The sequence below is a fragment of the Scyliorhinus torazame genome, chromosome 1, assembly GCF_047496885.1.
Source record: "Scyliorhinus torazame isolate Kashiwa2021f chromosome 1, sScyTor2.1, whole genome shotgun sequence".
Taxonomy (NCBI): Eukaryota; Metazoa; Chordata; class Chondrichthyes; order Carcharhiniformes; family Scyliorhinidae; genus Scyliorhinus; species Scyliorhinus torazame.
Window position 1 is genome coordinate 63023994 of NC_092707.1, and position 20647 is coordinate 63044640.

Genomic DNA, 20647 nt, shown 5'->3' on the forward strand with positions numbered 1-20647 from the left:
CCAGCGCCGTGCTGGTCCCCTGTGGGGGATAGAATCGGTCGTCCCCGTGCCCGTTTCGCGCCGGCGTGAAAGGCGACGGCGTTCACGACGGCGCAAACAATTCGTCTCCATTTTTGAGAATCGCCCCCACTGTGTCCAATTCTTTAGGAAGGATGTGACTTCATTCAACAGCCTGCACAAAAGATTCACAGAATGGTCCAGGGATGAGGGACTTTACGGCGAGAATGGAGAAGCTGGGGGCTGTTGTCCTTGGAGAAGAGAAGATTAAAAGGGGATTTGAAAGAGGTATTCAACATTATGAGGGATCTGGATAGAGTATAATTCATTCTTTCACAGAATGTGGGCGATGCTGGCATGGTCAGCATTTATTGTCAATCCCGAATTGACATTGGGAAGGTAGTGGTGAGTTTCCTTCTTGAACCACTACAGTCGATGCGGTGTACTTATATCCTCAGTGCTGTCAGGGAGGGAGCTCCAGGATTTTTACTCAGCAACAGTAAAGGAACAGAGATATAGTTCTATGTCAGCATGCTGGGTGGCTTGTATATTCTCCCCACATCTGTGTGGGTTTCCTCTGGATGCTCCGGTTTCCTCCCACAGTCCAAAGATGTGCAGTTTAGAAGGATTAGTCATGCTAAATTGCCCCTTAGTGTCCAAATAATAATAATAATAATAATAATAATAATAATAATAATAATAATCGCTTATTGTCACGAGGAGAAGTCAATGAAGTTACTGTGAAAAGTCCCTAGTCGCCACATTCCGGCGCTTGTTCGGGGTGGCCGGTACGGGAATTGAATCCGCGCTGCTGGCCTTGTTCTGCATTACAAGCCAGCTGTTTAGCCCACTGTGCTAAACCAGCCCCTGTAGGTGGTGGGGTTACGGGGATAGGCCGGGAGAGGGCCCAGGGAAGGTACTCTTTTGTCGGCCGGGGGTTGGTGCAGATTCGATGGTCAAATGGCCTCCATCCCCACGATAGGGATTTGAAGGATTCTACAGATTCTCTAGAGGACACCGATTTAAGGTGATTGGCAAAAGAAACATGGGGCAAAATTCTCCGGAAAATGCGCGATGTCCGCCGACTGGCGCCCAAAACGGCGCCAATCAGACGGGCATCACGCCGCCCCAAAGGTGCGGAATGCTCCGCATCTTTGGGGGCCGAGCCCCAACATTGAGGGGCTAGGCCGGCGCCGGAGGGTTTTCCGCCCCGCCAGCTGGCGGAAACGGCCTTTGTTGCCCCGCCAGCTGGCGCGGAAATGACATCTCCGGGCGGCGCATGCGCGGGAGGGTCAGTGGCCGCTGACAGTTTCCCACGCATGCGCAGTGGAGGGAGTCTCTTCTGCCTCCGCCATGGTGGAGACCGTGGCGGAGGCGGAAGGGAAAGAGTGCCCCCACTGCACAGGCCCGATCGTGGGCCAGGCCACCGTGGGGGCACCCCCCAGGGTCAGATCGCCCCGCGCCGCCCCCAGGACCCCGGAGCCCGCCCGCGCCGCCTTGTCCTGCCGGTAAGGTAGGTGATTTAATTTACGCCGGCGGGACAGGCATTTTAGCAGTGGGACTTCGGCCCATCGGGGCCGGAGAATCGAGCGGGGGGGCCCGCCAACCGGCGCGGCGCGATTCCCGCCCCCGCCGAATATCCGGTGCCGGAGACTTCGGCAACAGGCGGGGGCGGAATTCACGCCAGCCCCCGGCGATTCTCCAACCCGGCGGGGGGTCGGAGAATGTCGCCCCATGATCTGGAATGCACGGCTGGGAGTGTGATGGAAGTAGATTCAATTGTGGCTTCAATCCTCAGACAAATAACAGGAGGTACACATGTAATTAAATGAGTTTGTTTTCAATGGGTTGGTGCCTAACCATCATGGCTGTTATTGTATAAAGATTATAAAATTCCATTATAGCATTGGTCAGCATTGAAAGATTCTTAATTGGTTTTTAACTTTGATTTAGAAAACACCATCTGTATCTTAAAGGAATTCGACCAAACAATTAAAATGGCTAAATTACCACATCAGAAATTCACCTTATTGAGCTTAAATTATTTAAGTTGCTAATTAGAGTGAAGAGCTGAAAAGCGCTCTCCAAAGATATTAAGCAGACTCAGGATAGTGTTACGATCCAGTTAGCAACCAGTAATGTTTTGTTTAAAGTCGACAAAGCCTCCAAATTCCACCAAAAGCCACACCAACTTGGACTGCCTGAATGACTGCTCATCTCCCGATGGTTCAATCTCTTTTCCTGAGACGGCGTTCCACAGGATTCACAAAGCTGCACACCTGCCTCGAATTACTGGCACATTTCCAATTCTTTTGCAGACGACTAGCTTCATTAAGTTGGCACTGCACTGGGGTTTCTCACAGCTGCAGTCTCCCAGATTCACTGAGCTACAAATGGCTCCCAGGGCTTCTCTGAGCCCTAACTCTCTCTCGCATGGAACTAGAAACATTTTGCCACCCTTTCAGCTCCCCAGGACTTTTCCTGTGCCCGAAGTGCACTGTACAGCTTCCAGGGCTGCACTGTACAGCTTCCAGGGCTGCTCTGTCAGCTGCATACCTCACAAGGTTCAAACTGCAACTAACAGCTGCAGCGAAAGACTCACAGGGTTTCTCAGAGCCATAACTGCGTGGAGCCTGTTAATGGCCGCACCTCTTTTGAATGGAGCCTATTCCCTGCTGCAAAAGACTCAGATAAATTGAAATCAGAGCACTTTCTTAAGTTCCCTGCATCTCCATACTGATGTCGCCTTTCAGGCTTCATTCAATGCTTTGAAATTAATTTAACTCTAATTCCCCAAATAAACCACATCTCTCTTCTTTGCGAGCAGTGTGGACATCTGGGGCGGGATTCTCCGAAATGGAGGCAGAGTGTTTGCGCCGTCGTGAACGCCGTCGAGGTTCACGACGGCGCGAAACGGCCCCTATCCCGACCGATAGGCCTTGGCGCCGCGTCAAGGCGGTGCCGCATACATGATGCGGCCGGCGCTGCATAACTGGCGTCACCCGCGCATACGTGGTTGTCGTCCTCTCCAAGTCCACCCCGCAAGATGTCTGACACAGGGCTAAATCGCTGGCTTTGAAAGCAGACCAAGGCAGGCCAGCAGCACTGTTCAATTCCCGTAACAGCCTCCCTGAACAGGCGCCGGAATGTGGCAACTAGGGGCTTTTCACAGTAACTTTATTTGAAGCCTACTTGTGACAAGCGATTTTCATATCATTTCTTGCGGGGCTGCGGAAGAAAGGAGGTCCTCCTTCAGAGAGGCCGGCCCGACGATCGGTGGGCATCGATCGCAGGCCAGACCCCATTTGAGGCCCCCCCCGGTGCAGGATCCCCCCTCGCTCCCCCGCAGGCCGCCCCCCCAGCGTTCCCACACTGTTCCCGCCGGCAGCAACCAGGTGTGGATGGCGCTGGGGGGAACCCGCCGTTTTGGGCAGGCCGCTCGGCCCATGCGGGCCGGAGGATCGCGGGGGTACCGGTGAATCGCCATTTTGGCTGTCTCCGCGCAAAACGCGATTGTGCCGATCTGGCCGCTTGAGTGAATGGCGGGAGGGCATCGGACCAGCGGCGCGGGGAAATTTGGCGACCCAGGCGATTCTCCCAACCGGCGCGGGAGCGGAGAATCGCGCCCCAGGTCTCCAGTTCTCCAGCTAAGTAAGCCTATATGCTGTTTCATGGCTCCATCTCTTTTATTCTGACCCTATTAAACAAACGTGGGTAACCTTCTGAATTGCCATTATTGAGAGCAATAAGTTTGTACATTGTGGTCAGTTAGCTGGCCTCAGCTGGGCCGACCAACGGGGAACTGGAAACATATGTAAAGAATGTAAAATATCTGAAATGACGTTTTGGGTGTGAAATTCAACACTTATGGGGATGATGTTGTCAATCCGGTGGAGTGTGCAATGGGTGACCAATTAGCCAACATCTATTTTGCGCCCCACTAAAGCTGAATTTTATCCTCTGTCTGCTTCTTTAATAAGAAAAAAAGTGAATGTAGACAAGATTCAAAATTTTTAAAAGATATCTAATTTGTAGTATCTGTTACTAAATTTCAGAAAAGATGTGAAAAATCGACATCAACTCAGTCTTTCTATCAGTGAAGCAAAGGTATCGCTTCTTGCCCTCAAGCGTCAGGTCAAGCCCAAGATGAGATGCTTTGCCTTTTCTTGTCTGCCTCCCTTACGGAGACCACGAATTGAGTTCAATTTAAATTTGAATTTGTTTTTGGAACAAGCAATGAGATGGATTAAGGGTTTGTCCTGTCTGATCTGAGCATTGACTTTGTAACTTTAAGGATGGGATAAAAAAACATTTGAAAAGTGAAGCAAAGGTGTGTTTGATGCAGACTGCAATCTGTCAGGATAGGTAACAGCACCTCCTCCACAATAGTCCTCAACACCAGGGCCCCGCAAGGATGTGTGCTCAGCCCTCTACTGTACTCCCTATAAACACACAATTATGTGACAAGATTTAACTCCAACTCAATCTATAAGTTTGCAGATGATACAACTGTGGTGCGTCGTATCTCAAACAACGACGAATCAGATTACAGAAGGGAGATAGATCACTTGGTTACATAGTGTACCGAAAACAACCTTTCACTAAATGTTGGAAAGACTAAGGAACTGATCATTGACTTCAGGAAGCGTAGTACAACACCCCACCGTACATCAATGGCTCAGTAATGGAGATGGTCGATAGCTTTAAGTTCCTGGGAGTCACAATCAACAACAGTCTGTTCTGGTCCACTCACATTGATGCAACAGTCAAGAAAGCCCAACAACTTCTCCACTTCCTACGGAAGATAAAGAAATTCGGCATGTCTGCATCGATTCTCACAAACTTCTACAGATGTGCCACAGGGAGCATCCTATCTCATTCATTACAGCTTGGTATGGCAACTGCTTGGCCCAAGATCACAAGAAGCTGTAGAGTGTGGTGAACTCAGCCCAACGCATCACACAAGCTTGCCATCCTCCCATTGATTCTGTCTACACCTCCCGCTGCCTCAGGAAGGCAGACAGCATTGTCAGAGACCCCTCACACCCAGGCTTTGCCTTCTTCCAGACCCTTCGTCAGGCAGAAGGTACAGAACCGCACATCCAGATGTAGGAACAGCTTGTTCCCCACAGCTGCTAGACTCCTCAATGACTCTCCCTCGGACTGATCTGTTCCCTGTAAGAACACTGTTCACGACGCCGTATGCTGCTCTTGTTTGGCCCTTGTTCCACACTGTAACCAATAACTATTTGTTGATGTACTATTTTTCAATATACTCTGCCAATTATTCTTTTGTCAACTATGTACGTCCTGTGTACATTCCCTTGGCCACAGAAAAATACTTTTCACTGTACTTTGGTACATTTGACAATAAATATCAATTAATCAATTAAAGGACCTGGATGATTGGCATTTCTATTGCCTTCTAGTGAAGCTACTTTTTCAACATGATAGAACTTTATAAATTATATTTTTTACACACATACTGCTGTCACTGTATTGTCCATTAGTTCTATATAGCGCAAAGTGGGTCAATGGACATGGGCAGAGCTTGGCATGGAGGCATGAGGGGCCATGGGGGTGGATGAAAAGACAGGGTTGGGTAGCGGGCATCAGGGACCATGGGGGTGGATGAAGCGGCAAAGCTGGGTTTGGGGGGGGGGGTGCACGAGTGGAGCATCTTTCGAACTAATATTTTAAAAGAACACCTCTTGCAGACAAAGGTTCACAAATCCTCTGAGGTGCCGCGAACCACAATTCTTTAAGGAGGACCTGCTTGCCTCCGCAATGAAATTGAGCCCTTTGTATCTTTTAACCACTACAAATAAGTGCTCGGAATACGGATCAGGAATATTGCATGTGGGCGACAAGAACCAGCCCACGTCCTTTAAAGCCACTCCCAAAAATCAGAAAGCTCAGGAACGGGGTCAGGAATCGTGGACTCAGGACACACCCGTTATTTTTAAAGGACTCCCAAGTCAACCCACCTCGTAGGTAATCCAGGCTTGCCTCATTGAGACACGTGGCTAAAACAGTCTCAAAATTATTCAAAAGCTACCAATATCTTTTTTAAACATAATATTCAATCCACAACCTAAAAAAAGACACCACTCAACTGTGGACGGCTTAATTTCTCTCGCTTTGGGTTGTAATTCTTTCCAAACCTACTCTGCATGCAGTAATGTAAATTACATTTTAAAATGAGTTCTGCAGTAGGTGATGTACTTCCCAGAAGTTATGTACAAGCTATCCATCAAATGCATGGCCTGTGAAACCAAGATGAAAGGCCAAGTATGTTGGGCTGGACACAAGCAAGGATGAAAAGACAAGTGGGGTAAATTGAGACGTAGTAATTCAGCGAATGGCAGCTGTGGAGTTTAAAAATGTTAAAATTGTAAGAGATCAGAAAGTTTTAGAACGCCAGTTTGTCTCAGTTGGTAACGTCCTTACTCAGGGGGAGACCTTCCTTGCTGGTGTGAATGAAACTTGCATTTTAAATACAATTTATTCAGTCTAGAAAGAAGCAGTTTTTTAGAGAATCCAAGTTTCATTCACACCAGCGAGGAAGGTCTCTCCCCGAGTAAGGACGTTACCAACTGAGACAGTGAGAGCACTGCTGGAGACCAGGACCATACTGAGTCCCAGGCAAATGATGAGCCTCTGGAGATGTCTATCTGGTGGCAGATGCTGGATGTCCAATGGGATGCACGGAGAGATCTAGTGGAGATCCATGAGGATCTGCGTGCCATGGTCTCTGTCATTCAGGAGTTCATGGGCAGCACGGTAGCAAAGTGGTTAGCACAGTTGCTTCACAGCTCCAGGGTCCCAGGTTTGATTCCCGGCTTGGGTCACTGTCTGTGTCGAGTCTGCACGTTCTCCCCGTGTCTGCGTGGGTTTCCTCCCACAGTCCAAAGATGTGCAGGTTAGGTGGATTGGCCATTCTAAATTGTCCTTCGTGTCCAAAACTAGGTTTGGTGGGTTATGGGGATAAAGGGGATAGGGTGGAGGCATGGGGCTTAAGTAGGGTGCTCTTTCCAAGGGCTGGTGTAGACTCGATGGGCTGAATGGCCTCCTTCTGCACTGTAAATTCTATGATCTATGAGCCCTGTGTTGAATCTGAGCACCGAGTGCATGTTCTCCATTGCGGGACTGGAGACTCTCATGGAGAGGCAGCTTCAGGGACACACTCAGGGCTTCCAGAGGTCACGGGCGGACCTGCAAACCAGCATACCCCCTGTGACCTCTGGTTAGGTGGCCGTCCTTTAATGATGAGCAGGAAGGTGCAAACGCACCTCATGCTGGCAGACAAACTGTCTGTTGTCTCTGTGGGCTACTCTCAGCGAGCTCTGACAAAGGCAACAGCTCGGTAAGTGGCCACCTGACAATACTACGATGTCTGAGTATTGCCCAGCCATAGGGCCAGATGCTCCTTCCCAGCTGGAGCCAACTCAGGCCAAGGTCACCAAGGCCGCCAGGCTGGTGAAAGTGCCCGGCTCTCCTGCTAGCATCTTGATGGCCACATGTGTGAAGTCTGGGATGTGGGGCAACCCAGCCAACATTCGTACTCTCTCCACCTGGCTGCCCTCGTGTATCCAGTAATTGATGAAGGTGCAGGCATGTCATCAGTCACTAGCTTGATATAACTGTGTGCAACTAACTGAGGGACGCTACATAGATCCCCACTAAACCCTCAAATGAACCAGAGGTGTAGAACTTTAGGGCCACTGCGACCTTCAATGCCACTGACATGGGGTGACACCCCCTCCCCACCCCCACACACACAAAAGTAGAGACTATTTTGGGACCTATTTTCTCCAACATCCCTCCAGGTCGGAGAATCCCCGGAGGGCGGCGCGAATCCTGCCCCGCTGTCCTGATGCCGGCTGCTGTATTTTCCGGCGCCGTTTTTTGGGCGGGCACGGGGTTCACGCCACGCCGGTCGGGGGTTGGCGCGGCGCCCATTTGGCGGCGGGAAGGGAGGCTGGAGCGGCGTGAACCGCTCCAGCGGCGTGCTGACACCCTGTGGGGGACAGAATCGGTCGTCCCCGTGCCCGTTTCACGCCATCGTGAAACGCGATGGCGTTCACGACGGCGCGAACACTTAGTCTCCACTTTGGAGAATCGTCCCCCAAGTGTCCTCAGAGAGGTGGAGCGTCCTGCAGCACGTAACCTCAGACATTTGCAGGTAGTTGGTGCTCTGTCTGTATACTCTAACCACTGGGTAGTGGCATCTTCAGCGTCCTCTCCAGCCTTGGCCTCCCTGCTGGCTCTGCACCAACTGGGGCCTGTGTCTCTCCTCTCATTGATCTAATGCCTGGGATGCACTCACCTAGCCTCCTCTCCTTCCTACCCTCCCTTCCTCTTCAGAGGAGGTCTCACCAGCAGAATACACTATCCACATTGGATCAGGTGCCGAAGACCACTGCCTTGCAAATGACGGAACATCAAAAATCTTCCAGGGAAGTCCTGAAATGCTAAACAATCACAAGCAAATACAAGCAAAACTCGATACACACACAGCTATGAACTCTACCTTTTATCCCGCCCTCAGATAACAAAAATGTTAAAAACGGAATGAACGTCCAACTGTTTTGCCCATGCGACGAGTTAAAAATCGCACAGGCAGCGTGAAATCACTGTTGATTGGACTTTTGATGGCCTTAACTGGCCTTTTAATTCTCGACAGACATGCATCCAATTTGCGCCGGCCTCCAACCTTGAAATCGCGCACGAGAATGTTGTTGGGAAGCGCTCCCTGATACCTTCTCACACGATTGAACGCACTACCAGGTCAGATGTGCGCTTAGCTCAGCTAAATAAAATTCTGGTCCTTGACTCAGTGAGAGTACCTTAAAACTGGCCAAAAGGAACAAGCCAGGTTAGCAGTTGAACGTCACAACCATGCTCCCCTATCTTTCCCCTATCTGTATCAGCTTCTTTAGGATCATTAACATTACAGGAATACACACAGTAAACAAACCCAAGGTTATGTTGTCTTCCTTCACAGCACTTTCATAAGAGAATACTGGCAGAACTATTAGTGAGCTAAATTGCAACTTCTAGAGGTATGTACCATTGTCCATAGAAACATCCACCTCTTCATTTTGATATAGTAGCGTGTAAAGTTAGACAGGTGCATTGTAATTTTGTTTGATTACATTCGGGGCTGGGAGAAAATTAGGAGATTAGTTCCACTTCACCTTATCATATTCGCTAATGACTCATCAACAAGACTCAGCCTGTAAATCAGAAGCTTCCACTAAACACACTCTAGGTCCAACACGCAGTTCCAGTCAAACAATTTTGCACAAAGCACTGAGTAAATACATCTCTCTGCTGTACCTTCTCACATCAGCACGTGGGGTCTATAAAGTTCGAAAGGAGCCACATTTAATGGGCCAGATTTCGCACTTCTCATTTTGTTATTGTTGTGAGCAATTAGCCTAATGAGTGCAGAAGTTAGATTTTAATTTCAAATGAAGCTTCACTGGTTTATTTAGAAATGTTGCACTCATGAAGATATCATTTCGTAAATGGGGACCAGGGGAGTGGAGGGAATTGAATTGATTTCCTGATCCAATTTCTCTGCTGTACATCAGGTAAAAAGATTGTAATTGATGAGAAGTTCAAATTCAATTGGGTAATTATTAAGCCATTAAAAGTTGTACAATATTTTTGCCTATGGTGCAAATGGTGTAAAACAAGGGAGCATACTTAATGTGGCATCTCATTTATGTAGGAGGCCCTTATCACCAGGCTTCTGTGGCAGATGGTTTCCCGGGGATAAATTAAACAGACCACTAGAGTTACTGAAGCAATTTAACAATTGGTGCTGTGGTTTTGTTAAAATCATCCAGCAGATAGGAAAGTGCATCTCATTTTTAACAGATTAGTAACCATTAAGACCATACTGCCTCTGACTATAGAGTTATCGGTGTCACACTTAGACCTCATCCCTTAGTGGGGCTGGATTGCACATTTTCTTAGCCATAAGGTGAACCATTAACATCACAGCGTTTGGAAATGACTAAACTGTTTCATGTATATTATCAAAGAGAGTTTTATTAATAGCCTTTGGACATTGTACGAATCACATTTTACGGAAGAAAGCAGCAGAATGACATTTCTGGAAGCAGTTGATAACTGCAGCATTTTTGAAAGTTTAATTTATTGGAATAATCTCTTTGTATCTCCCTTACTTTTCAATGAAGCATTTGGATAAAACCTTCCCAGGATGTCCCATACCAATGGCAGCAGCTTTGTCTGCTCCATTTGGGACTGATTATTCAATATCCATTTTTTTTAAAAACTGGGAGCCTGTGGCTTTACATTGTTATTGGTGATTACGATATCAGTCAACCAGTAGCAAATGCTTGAAGGCACAAAGTACGATTTCTCCAACGACTGCATCTATTAAACACTGGCATTAGGTCCAGAAAAAGCTCTTCGGGCCATGACTGAAGCTTGCTTGGTAGTAAAGTGTTGATTTTATATCCAGAAAATTCTTTAAAGAAGCCACTGACTTGGAACTTTGTATCGTGAAATTGTGTTGTAAGAATTGGCGGCTCGAGAATAAAGAATTGGGGGAGCAGACTCGATAACAATCTAATTACTGAGCGCCCTAGCATGGACTATAAAGATTGATGTCCCTGGCAGGCTGATACTGCAAAGGCTGCCTCCTGTAGGGCTATGGTGTTCTCGATTCACATCAACTACACGCAGCAGCATTAGAAGAAATTAGCCCACAAAGTCAGTCAAAGTCACATTTGCGATTCCACGCCCTTAAGTGTAGATCCCTTCCATTCAGGAAACGATCTGTAGAACCTATCAGTATGAAAGTACAAGTGAGCTCAGACTGACCTGAAACAAAGTGTTCAGTGCCAGCTTATACTGTCAAAGATAGCCATTTAACGTGTGTTGGCAATGATGTTGTGTCACCAGAGCCCTGTACAAAATCACCTTTATGAGGTATATTTGTGTCATCTCCTTCACATGACAGGAAGGTTTCTGATGACAAGCATGTCAACCTGATAGCATGACGACACAAGGTAAATGCCTGAGAATCAAACACACATGCTGTCTATCTTTCATATATATTTGCGATGCTGTCAGGAAAATGGAAACTGGATTGCATGAAGGGTGTCAAAACAATGTCAATTTGAAATTCCTCCACCATGGCAATCCACATCCATTGCCCACGTGTTTCAGGGGCTGGTATAGCACAGTGGGCTAAACAGCTGGCTTGTAATGCAGAACAAGGCCAGCAGCGCGGGTTCAATTCCCGTACAGGCCTCCCGAACAGGCGCCGGAATGTGGCGACTAGGGTCTTTTCACAGTAACTTCATTGAAGCTTGTGACAATAAGCGATTATTATGGGCAGCACGGTAGCCTTGTGGATAGCACAATTGCTTCACAGCTCCAGGGTCCCAGGTTCTATTCCGGCTTGGGTCACTGTCTGTGCGGAGTCTGCACATCCTCCCCGTGTGTGCGTGGGTTTCCTCCGGGTGCTCCGGTTTCCTCCCACAGTCCAAAGATGTGCAGGTTAGGTGGATTGGCCATGATAAATTGCCCTTAGTGTCCAAAATTGCCCTTCGTGTTGGGTGGGGTTGCTGGGTTGTGGGGATAGGGTGGAGGTGTTGACCTTGGGTAGGGTGCTCTTTCCAAGAGCCGGTGCAGACTCGATGGGTCAGATGGCCTCCTTCTGCACTGTAAATTCTATGAAATTATAGTTGGCAGAAGGATCTTACTATCTGGAAAAGGTGATGACAATTTAAACAAGCCATGGATAATGTGGTGAACTTCACATACCTAAAGCAATGCAATGATCATGGGAAGCAGCTCAGTTTCTGAGTTAAATGTATTTTGGTGCCTAATGTGTAACACACTATTTCTGTTAACACTGCAAGGCTCCCATGGTTAAATCAATAAAACTTGTCAGGATCAGGAGAAATTCTGGTTTTAAATCCAACCGTTTTGAAGGTGTGACAGCATTTCAAACAGACTGCAACGCATTGTGTTCAGAAGGAAGCAGAACGCCCTGACACTGTACATTACACAAACTCTGCTTTGAGAATTTGCTTGAGATGATTCATTTTTAATAACATGGAAGGAAGGAGCTGTACATTCAAAATAATTAAAAATGTCCTCAAGAGCTCCCTGACTAAGTGAGAATCCAGCCTCCTCTCCCACCTACAGTGTCAGGTGTGGCTCAGTGGGCAACAGATTCACCTCTGAGTCAGATGTTTACAGAATCAGAGAACATTACAGTGCAGAGGAAGGTATTTGGCCATTGTGTCAGCAACTGTTGAAGAGCAATCCAGTTACTCCTACTCAAGCATTCTTTCCTGATACCCCCTGCAAGTTTTTCTCCTTCAGGTATTTATCCAATTCCTTTTGAAGTTTAGTAAGTCTGTACCCACCATCCTATCATACACTGCATTCCAAACCCTAACCTCTTGTTTCACCACAGTTTTTCCTCATATCCCCTCGACCTCCTCTCATTACAGACTGTTTGGGCAGGGAAATAATTTTTCTTTATCTATGCTCTCTAAATGCTTCATGAATTTAAACATCTCTATCAGATTTCCTTTTGGCTCTCTCTGTGCTGAACAAAATAACTTCAGCTTCTTTATTCTATCAATGTAACCCGTAATTTCTGGAGAGTTTCAAGGGCACTGCTTCCATTACCACTCTGAAGTCTTCACACTGTTCCTACAGGGTGGTGCACAGAATTCAGCAGGAGGCAACAGTAGTGGTCAATATAGATTTGAATTTTACGAGGAGGTGACTAGGTGTGCAGATGAGGATAATGCACTCATGGACTTCAGTAACGCATTTGACAAGGCCCTGCATGGGAGACTGATCAAGAATGTAAGTGCCCTTGGGATGCAGAGAAATTTGGCAAATTGGATCCAAAATTGGCTTAGTGGCAGAAGGCAGAGGGCGATAGTCGAAGGTTGTTTCTGTGAATGGAAACCTTTGTCCAGTGGTGTACCACAGGGATTTGTGCTGAGTTCCTTGCTATTATTAGTATATATTAATGAGCTAAACATGAAAGAAGGATGTGCGATCAGTAAGTTCATAAACGACACGAAAATTTCTGGTGCGGTAAATAGCGAGGAGGAAAGCCTTAGATCTTTTAAAATTAATTTACAGGATGTGAGCGTGGCTGGGTAGGCCAGCATTTATTGCCCATCACCAGGTGGTGCGGTTCCAAGGTACCTGCTGCTCCTGTCCTTCCAGATGAGTGTAGTTGAGAGTTTGGAAGGTGCTGTCTAAGGAACCTTGGTGAGTTACTGCAGTGCATCTTGTAGATGGTACACACGGTCACGAGTGTTCGTCGGTGGTGGAGGGTTTGAATGTTTGTGGAAGAAGGAGCAATCAAGTGGGCTGCTTTGTTCTGGATGATATCGAACTTTGTGACTGTTGTTGGAGTTGCACTCAACCAGACAATTGGATTTCCATTACACCCCTGACTTGTGCCTTGTAGATGGTAGACAGGCTTTGGGGGGGGGGGGGGGGGGGGGGGGGTCAGGAGGTGAGTTACTCGCTGTAGGATTCCTGGCCTTTGAGCTGCCCTGGTAGCCACAGTATTAATATGACTACTCCAGTTCAGTTTCTGATCAATGGTAACCCCCAGGATATTGATCGTGGGGGACTCAGCGATAGTAATGCCATTAAATGTCAAGAGGAAATGGTTAGACCCTCTCTTGTAGGAGATGGCCATTGACTGGTACTTGTGTGGCGCTTGTGTGACCTTAGGTGGAACTTCTTCACCCAAAGGTGAATCTATGGAATTCCCTGCCTAGTGAAGCAGTTGAGGATCTTTTCATTAAATGTTTTCAAGATAAAGATAGATAGTTTTTTGAAGAATAAAAGAATAAAGGGTTATGGTGTTCAGGCGGGAAAGTGGAGCTGAGTCCACAAAAGATCAGCCATGATCTCATTGAATGGCACAGCAGGTTCGAAGGGCCAGATGGCCGACTCCTGCTCCTAGTTCTTATGTTCTTTTGTTCTTATGAATGCAACTTGCCACTTGTCAGCCCAAGCCTGGATATTGTCGAGGGATTGCTGCATTTGGACATGGTCTTCTTGATTATCTCATGAGTTGCGAATGGTGCTGAACATTGTGCAGTCATCCGCAAACATCCCCATGTCTGACCTTATGGTGGAAGGGAGGTCAGTGATGAAGCTGCTGAAGATGGTTGGGCCTAGGACACTATCCTGAGGAACGCCTGCAGTGATGTCCTGGAGCTGAGATGATTGATCTCCAACCACCACAACCACCTTCCTTTGTGCCAGATATGACTCCAACCAGCAGAGAGTTTTCCCCCTGATTCCCATTGACTCCAATTTAGCTATGGCTCCTTGATGCCATACTCGGTCAAATGCTACCTTGATGTCAAATACGATCCAGATGGGCTGGTTAGATGAGCAGAGCACTGGCAAATGGAACTTAACCCGAAAAAGTGTGAGGTGACACATTTTGGGGGGACTAAGGAAATACATATGAATGGTAGGACTCCAGGAAGTACAGAGGACCAGAGGGACCTTGGGGTGCATATTCAAAGATCCTTGAAGGCAGCAGGACAGGAAGATAAGGTGGTTAAGTATGCAGATGGGAGGTTATGATGAAGCTGCATAAAATGCTCATTAGTCCACAGCTGGAGAGCTGTGTGCAGTTCAAGTCGCCACATTATGAAAGGAAAATAAAATCGCTTAATGTCACAAGTAGACTTCAAATGAAGTTACTGTGAAAAGCCCCTAGTCACCACATTCCGGCACCTGTTCGGGGAGGCTGGCACCCCTGTCTTCGACGATCACTTGCAATTGAGTATAATTTTCCCCCTAAGAAGTGGGTCTCTAGAGGGAGGGGGGTCTCCCTATTAAGGGGGTCCCGGGGGGGGGAGGGGGGTGTAGCCACCCTGAGTTGGCCACTTCCCGACTTAAAATGGAGAACCGCAAAGGCTGAAGGGAAATTCAACCAACACAGGCAGACTAGCAAATACAGAAATCATGTGTATTGAAACCTGTAAGGAACCAGACAGCACTGAAACCAACAGCCATCTGCATAGTAATGCAGCAGCCATCTGCATAGTAATGAGCGATTCCAAGGCACAATCGCAACAGTTAAGGTGAATAAAGCCAAGCCAGACTCCTCGGCGCCAGCAGGAGCCAAGACAAAGGGAGGCCAACGGACATTTAGGGACCGCCCAACGATCAGGGAACAACTCCAGGATTGGAGAAATCGATCCAAGTGATCGGAAAGTAGTCCAATCACTTGGAACCAGGTACGGGGTCCGCCCCAAAGGGCGGGAAGCCCCTGGGGACTATAAAGTAAAGCCCCCAAGTTCAAATCGTCCTTCTTTGGCAGGGTCACTCAGCAAACTTGAATCAACCCGTGAGAGTGACCTGTCTCAGCTGCCGCCAACCAAGTAAGTCTCAAGTCAATGCTCGCTACGAGATAGGCGCTCCTAGCTACCAGTCCATACCAGCTTTTGAATCCTGCAGATTCAGGACCTGAACGAAAGGCCATTTGTCCCCCTGACCTGGTGGGCCAGTACGAAGCTAAGTATAGGCCTGTTAGTGATAGGAATAGCCCAGAAAGTAGAGTTTATGCATGAGTAGTGATTTACTGTGTACAATAAATATGTTTTGATTTGAATCTTACTAATTGGTGTGTTGAGTTATTGATCAGTCCTTGAATTTGAACCTCGTGGCAATATCATAAAGATACTTGGCGACTCTAGAGCAAAGGTTAAACAAACAGAACAAATTACGAATTAAGAGCCAAGCAAAAGTTAGCAACAGGAGGGGGGGGGAGTGGAGGTGGAAGGTGGGGGGGGGGGGGGGGGGGTCTCCCTGTTAGGTGAGTGGATGGCCATGGGATTTAGCTATCGACCGCCCTCTCAAAGTGGCAGCATGATTGTGGAAATCCCTTGTACTCCTTGCCATCATAAATTTGCATGGCAAGGGATACTGAATTGCTTCCCGATTTGCGCTCCCAGGCGAACCGTAAATAGGTAGCAATTCTCCTCAAGCGGGAGACCATACGGCTAAGTGCCAGCTGAAACGGAGAATTCGTGGTCGTTTTATGACGCCAGAATCATCGCCGAACCCTCACTGATTCCATGACTTGTGAGGGGCTTGCAGCAGCGCCGAGTGAAACTCCTGCCTCCTGCGCCACAAATGGCGAGAGCATGACCAGGTCCGCAGCGGTCACGCCGTACAACATGGCGTCGGCCATGCACGGATCCGACACACCATCAGTGACCCCACAGGCCATCCACTGGCCACCTCCCACCAGTTCCCCAAGCACTCGAGGAAGCCCTCCGCCCCCGGCCAGCGGCCCCCAACCGGGTGTGGTGCCGCTGGACACAGTCCGCAGCTGCCACAATGGGTTCCTGACTGCTCAGACCACATGTCAACTGCGCAATCAGGAACTCGGCCCATCGGGGACGGAGTATCGCGGGAGGGCCTTCCGGTGTCAAACCTGCGCCGGCCGCGATTTGGCCGTCAGAATGGATTCTCCCCCCTATCGCCGATTACGATATCGGCGTCAGGCAACGGAAAATCCCGTCCATAGTCTCCCAAATGGAGTATCTCGCCCTATGACGCTATGGTATAGACTTCCTGGTTTTTGTATTCAATGGCTGTACTTAAAAAGTCCAGAATTCCACATACATTTTTAACTGCTTCGTTCATCTGTCTCGTCACCATTAAAGATTTGCACACCAGCATCCGCTGCGTCTCTCTTCTAGAAGCCCCTATTAAATTGCATCATTTATTCTGCATTGTCTCTCTCTTCATTCTTTCTGTCAGAAATGTATCACTTCTCATTTGTCGATCATCGGCCGTTTGTTCACCCATCCCTCAGCCAGGTTAAGTCCACCTGAAGTCTATTCCTATCATCCACATCATTGATTGGACTTCCAGCTTTCCTGTCATCTCTAAGTTTCAAAATTGTGTGCTGTGCTACAAAGTCATTGACGTGTATCAAAGACAGCAGTGGTTCTAGTGCTGACCCTTGGGAAACTCCACTGTCTCCCTCCATCCAGTTCAAAGAACAACCATTCACTGTTTTCTATCCCCGAGTCTATTTTGTATCCATGCTAACAGCGCCTCTTTTATCCCAAGGCTTTCAGTCTTACTAACAAACCTAATGTGCAGTACTTCTTGTGGTTAAATTTCAACTCCAGAGACCGGAACACAAAACATAGGCTGCTCCTACAGCGCAGAGCTGAGGGAACGTTGCATTATCTGTCTATCTGAGATGGTAAAACCAAAAAGGATTGCAGTGCACTAATTAAAGAGAAGCAGATGAGTTCTCCCACTACCTCAATCAACCCTAAAAATAAAGATTTTCTGCTCATGATAAGCTTGATGTTTGAGAGAGCTTGCTGTTTGCCACCTGGCGGCTCGGGGCATCACAATAATGACGACACTTCAAAAGTGCTTCATCGGCTGTAAAGGATTTTGGGACTTCCTGGGGAAATGAAAGTCGCTATATCAATGCAAATTGTGTTTTTTATTTTCCTGACTTTGTAGAAATGCACAAAAAGTCCCAAATACTGTGCATCAAGAGGGATGTCTATGTGTGTGGAAACACAAGAAGCAAGGAACAGCACCTTGAGGAGCTGGGTAGGAAAAACAATATAACCAGAGCCAAATGCATTGTGGTGGTTGCTTCAAAGTTACGGAGAGTCAGAAGTCTTCAAAGCCAAACTTTTGAATGGATTCTCTTTTCCATGGGGGAAAGAATTCCACTCTCCAAAGTCTCATAATTAATGAATTATACTGCTGTATTTGCAAGTGTGGCAAGATATTGGCCAGCAACATTCAGTTGTCATCATCTAATTTTCATTATATTTACCCAAGTCTGTCCCAGGCAGCAGTGAAAATAGCCGTAAATATAGAGATAAGTCAGTCAGTAGCTGTAAGTATTGTTTTGTTACAATTTACACTGACATTCAGCATGACTTTCTGCACTTGTTACTATTAATCAACATTGACTGGCCCAGTCACTGTAATTGTAAAATTTTTCATTGAGTAATGTTGATCCATTGGGCGAGATTCTGTGATCCTGAGGCTAAGTGTTGACGCCGTCGGAAATGCCGTCGCGTTTCTCGACGACGTCAACGCGGCCTCAGGATCAGCAATTCTGGCCCCTACAGGGGGCCAGCACGGCACTGGAGCGGACCACATGGTCAGTGGCTTCCTTCTCCGTGCCGGCCCCAACGCAACATGGCACAGGGCTACAGGGGCCGCCGCGGTAGACAGGAGGCCCCCAGCCAGAGAGGCCGACCCGCCGATCGGTGGGCCCCAATCATGGGCCAGACCACATTGGAGGACCCCCCCGGGTTCGAGCCCCCCTCCTCCCCACAGGCCGCCCGCGGACCCTTCCACACCGAGATCCCGCCGGCTGAGAGCGTGTTAGAACGGTGCCGGCGGGACTCGGGTTTTTTGCGACGGACGCCCGGCCCATCCTGGGTCGAGAATCCCCCGCAGCCCCCGACCGCCGCCAATAGTGCCGATTCTCCGCAAGCATCCCGGCATCGGGGTGGCGTGGCGCGATTCGCGCCGGTCGCGGGATTCTCCGGCCTGGCCCCGGGCTGAGAGAAATCCCCCATTATTTTACAGAAAACCCCCTGATGATTGGCGCACTGCAAAGTGTCCAGGGACAAAAGCCACACAGAAAACCAAAGAATGGCCACCAAAGTGAGGCACCTCCCCTTTCCATACCGAGTCAATATCGGTTTATATCCCCAATTTATTTCATTGCTTTCATGTCTGTTTCTTCAAGTCTTTTGGCCTTTTTCTACCCTTCAATTTGTTTTGTAAGGGCACGTGACACCAAGTTCGGTAATGTTGTAAAATGCGTGGGATTCATTCGGGAAAGATAATTGTGTCACAGATAGACGCTGTGATATTTTCCGCATCAACTAGTAAAATAATCTCCAAATCAACTCCTAGCCAAATGATGTGCTGCTGCATGAGCAGGAGTAAACTGGTTCCAGCAACGGGCAAACATCAAAGTGAAACTGTGAGCAGGGAACCAAACTGCAAAGAAGATTAAAAAATCATTCGATCTCTATTAGCGGAACAATATAGGTAATGTTCCAAAACAGTGAACATCAAAGATCCTGATCAATAAGAATACATTACTCAAGCTTCTCAACTCTTTGATCGTCTCCCACCTCCAACATGTTAGCTTGTTATCCCTATGCATTTTGTGTGGGAGGATTTAGTGCATTGATGCTTCATGCAGTCTTCAGCTGCAAGAAGGGTTTCGAGCCCAGGCGATTCCTTTCTTTACTCTTGAACCATGTCATTTCTTTATTTCCGTTTACTGCACTTGTATCTTGTTCCTTATTAAATATGTGATTCTACTGAAGGTAGTATTAACAGAAAGCCGAGCAAACTTTGACTTCAAGTGCCCCGCGGTGACTGCAGCTAATATTCTCCCTGCAGGATAGATCAACACACCACCCAGGGAAGCTGGGGGGCTGGTGTGCCACATTTGTATTCTGCCAACCGAATCGCTGGGAAGAAAATAAGAAGCAGAGTCTTCTGTTTACCAACCTCATCTGTCATGCTTGGAATTTCAATCTACCGCCAAAATCAGCATGATGGAGACCATGGCCAAAACCTTCCGCCCTCGCTCGTGGCTGGGATTTGCCGGTGCCGCTGAAAGCGAGTGGAGTTTTGGCTGGAACGCCAAATTTTCCATTCTCGCTCGCAATGGATCCCGCCATGGGACAGACGGCAGAATCCCACCCTTTATTTTTGTCTTCACTTCTGTTGCTTCCTCACCGTGCTATTTCGCTTTTCCCAATTTCCAATCTGGCAGCACCTTCTTGTTTCTGGCAACAGTCAGCTACATAAACCGGTACTTTTAATGATATTCTACTTTTGGGATAATGATTTCTTTCACCACCTCCCACAGGGTTGGACCCTGTACAACTGGCAGCTATGTCCATCCCAAGTACTATATTGTGAGCTCTAGCAATCCTCTGCATTGACTTTTCCTTCCAAGCACAAATTCTCACTTACTGCCTTGTCGAGAAACCCATCAAAGTCGCATGCTTCTGTCAGTCTGCTCAAGCAACCAGATTGTTTCGGGTTGGATTCTTGCAGTCGGTATGACCCTGGAGTCATTAAAAAATGATGGGGGGGGGGGCCCAATTCCAGGATTCCTGTCCCCTTTTCCAGTGCTGGCAATTTCCACCAGTGTGGGCTAAAGGTGTGGGTAGTGAGCCCACACCCAATCCTGGGCTGATGACCTAATTGCAGGGATAGGTATCGCCCAGCTAACCACAATGCAGGATTTGGCCAGCTTCTTCATGACTCGTAGTTTTGTCCCATCAGAGGAGGCATGAACTGTACTTTAGATTTTGGAAACGTTTGAAAGGTACAGTCAAAAGATCTCACCCATGCCTCCTAGCCACTCCGCAGGTTTGCCGGACTAATAAAAACATTCGCTCAACAGGGAAACTGTTTTCACAAGTGAAGTGAATGATTGACTTTGCTTCTTTAAGTGGCTATATAAAGTTGTTCTTTCTGCGATCTCTTTTGCCAAATTTTCAATGTTTATATGCACAAAATAAGTGTGAACTGTTTGAAGCCTCTATTTTTGATACTATAATGGTCT

The 20647-nt window shown here is 47.7% G+C and overlaps 1 protein-coding gene across 1 annotated transcript in view; it reads right to left on the bottom strand.

Moving 5' to 3' along the window:
- Positions 1 to 20647, bottom strand: part of LOC140408502 (transmembrane protein 132C-like) — a 1621914-nt gene that overhangs the window by 490047 nt on the left and 1111220 nt on the right. The window lies entirely within an intron of this gene.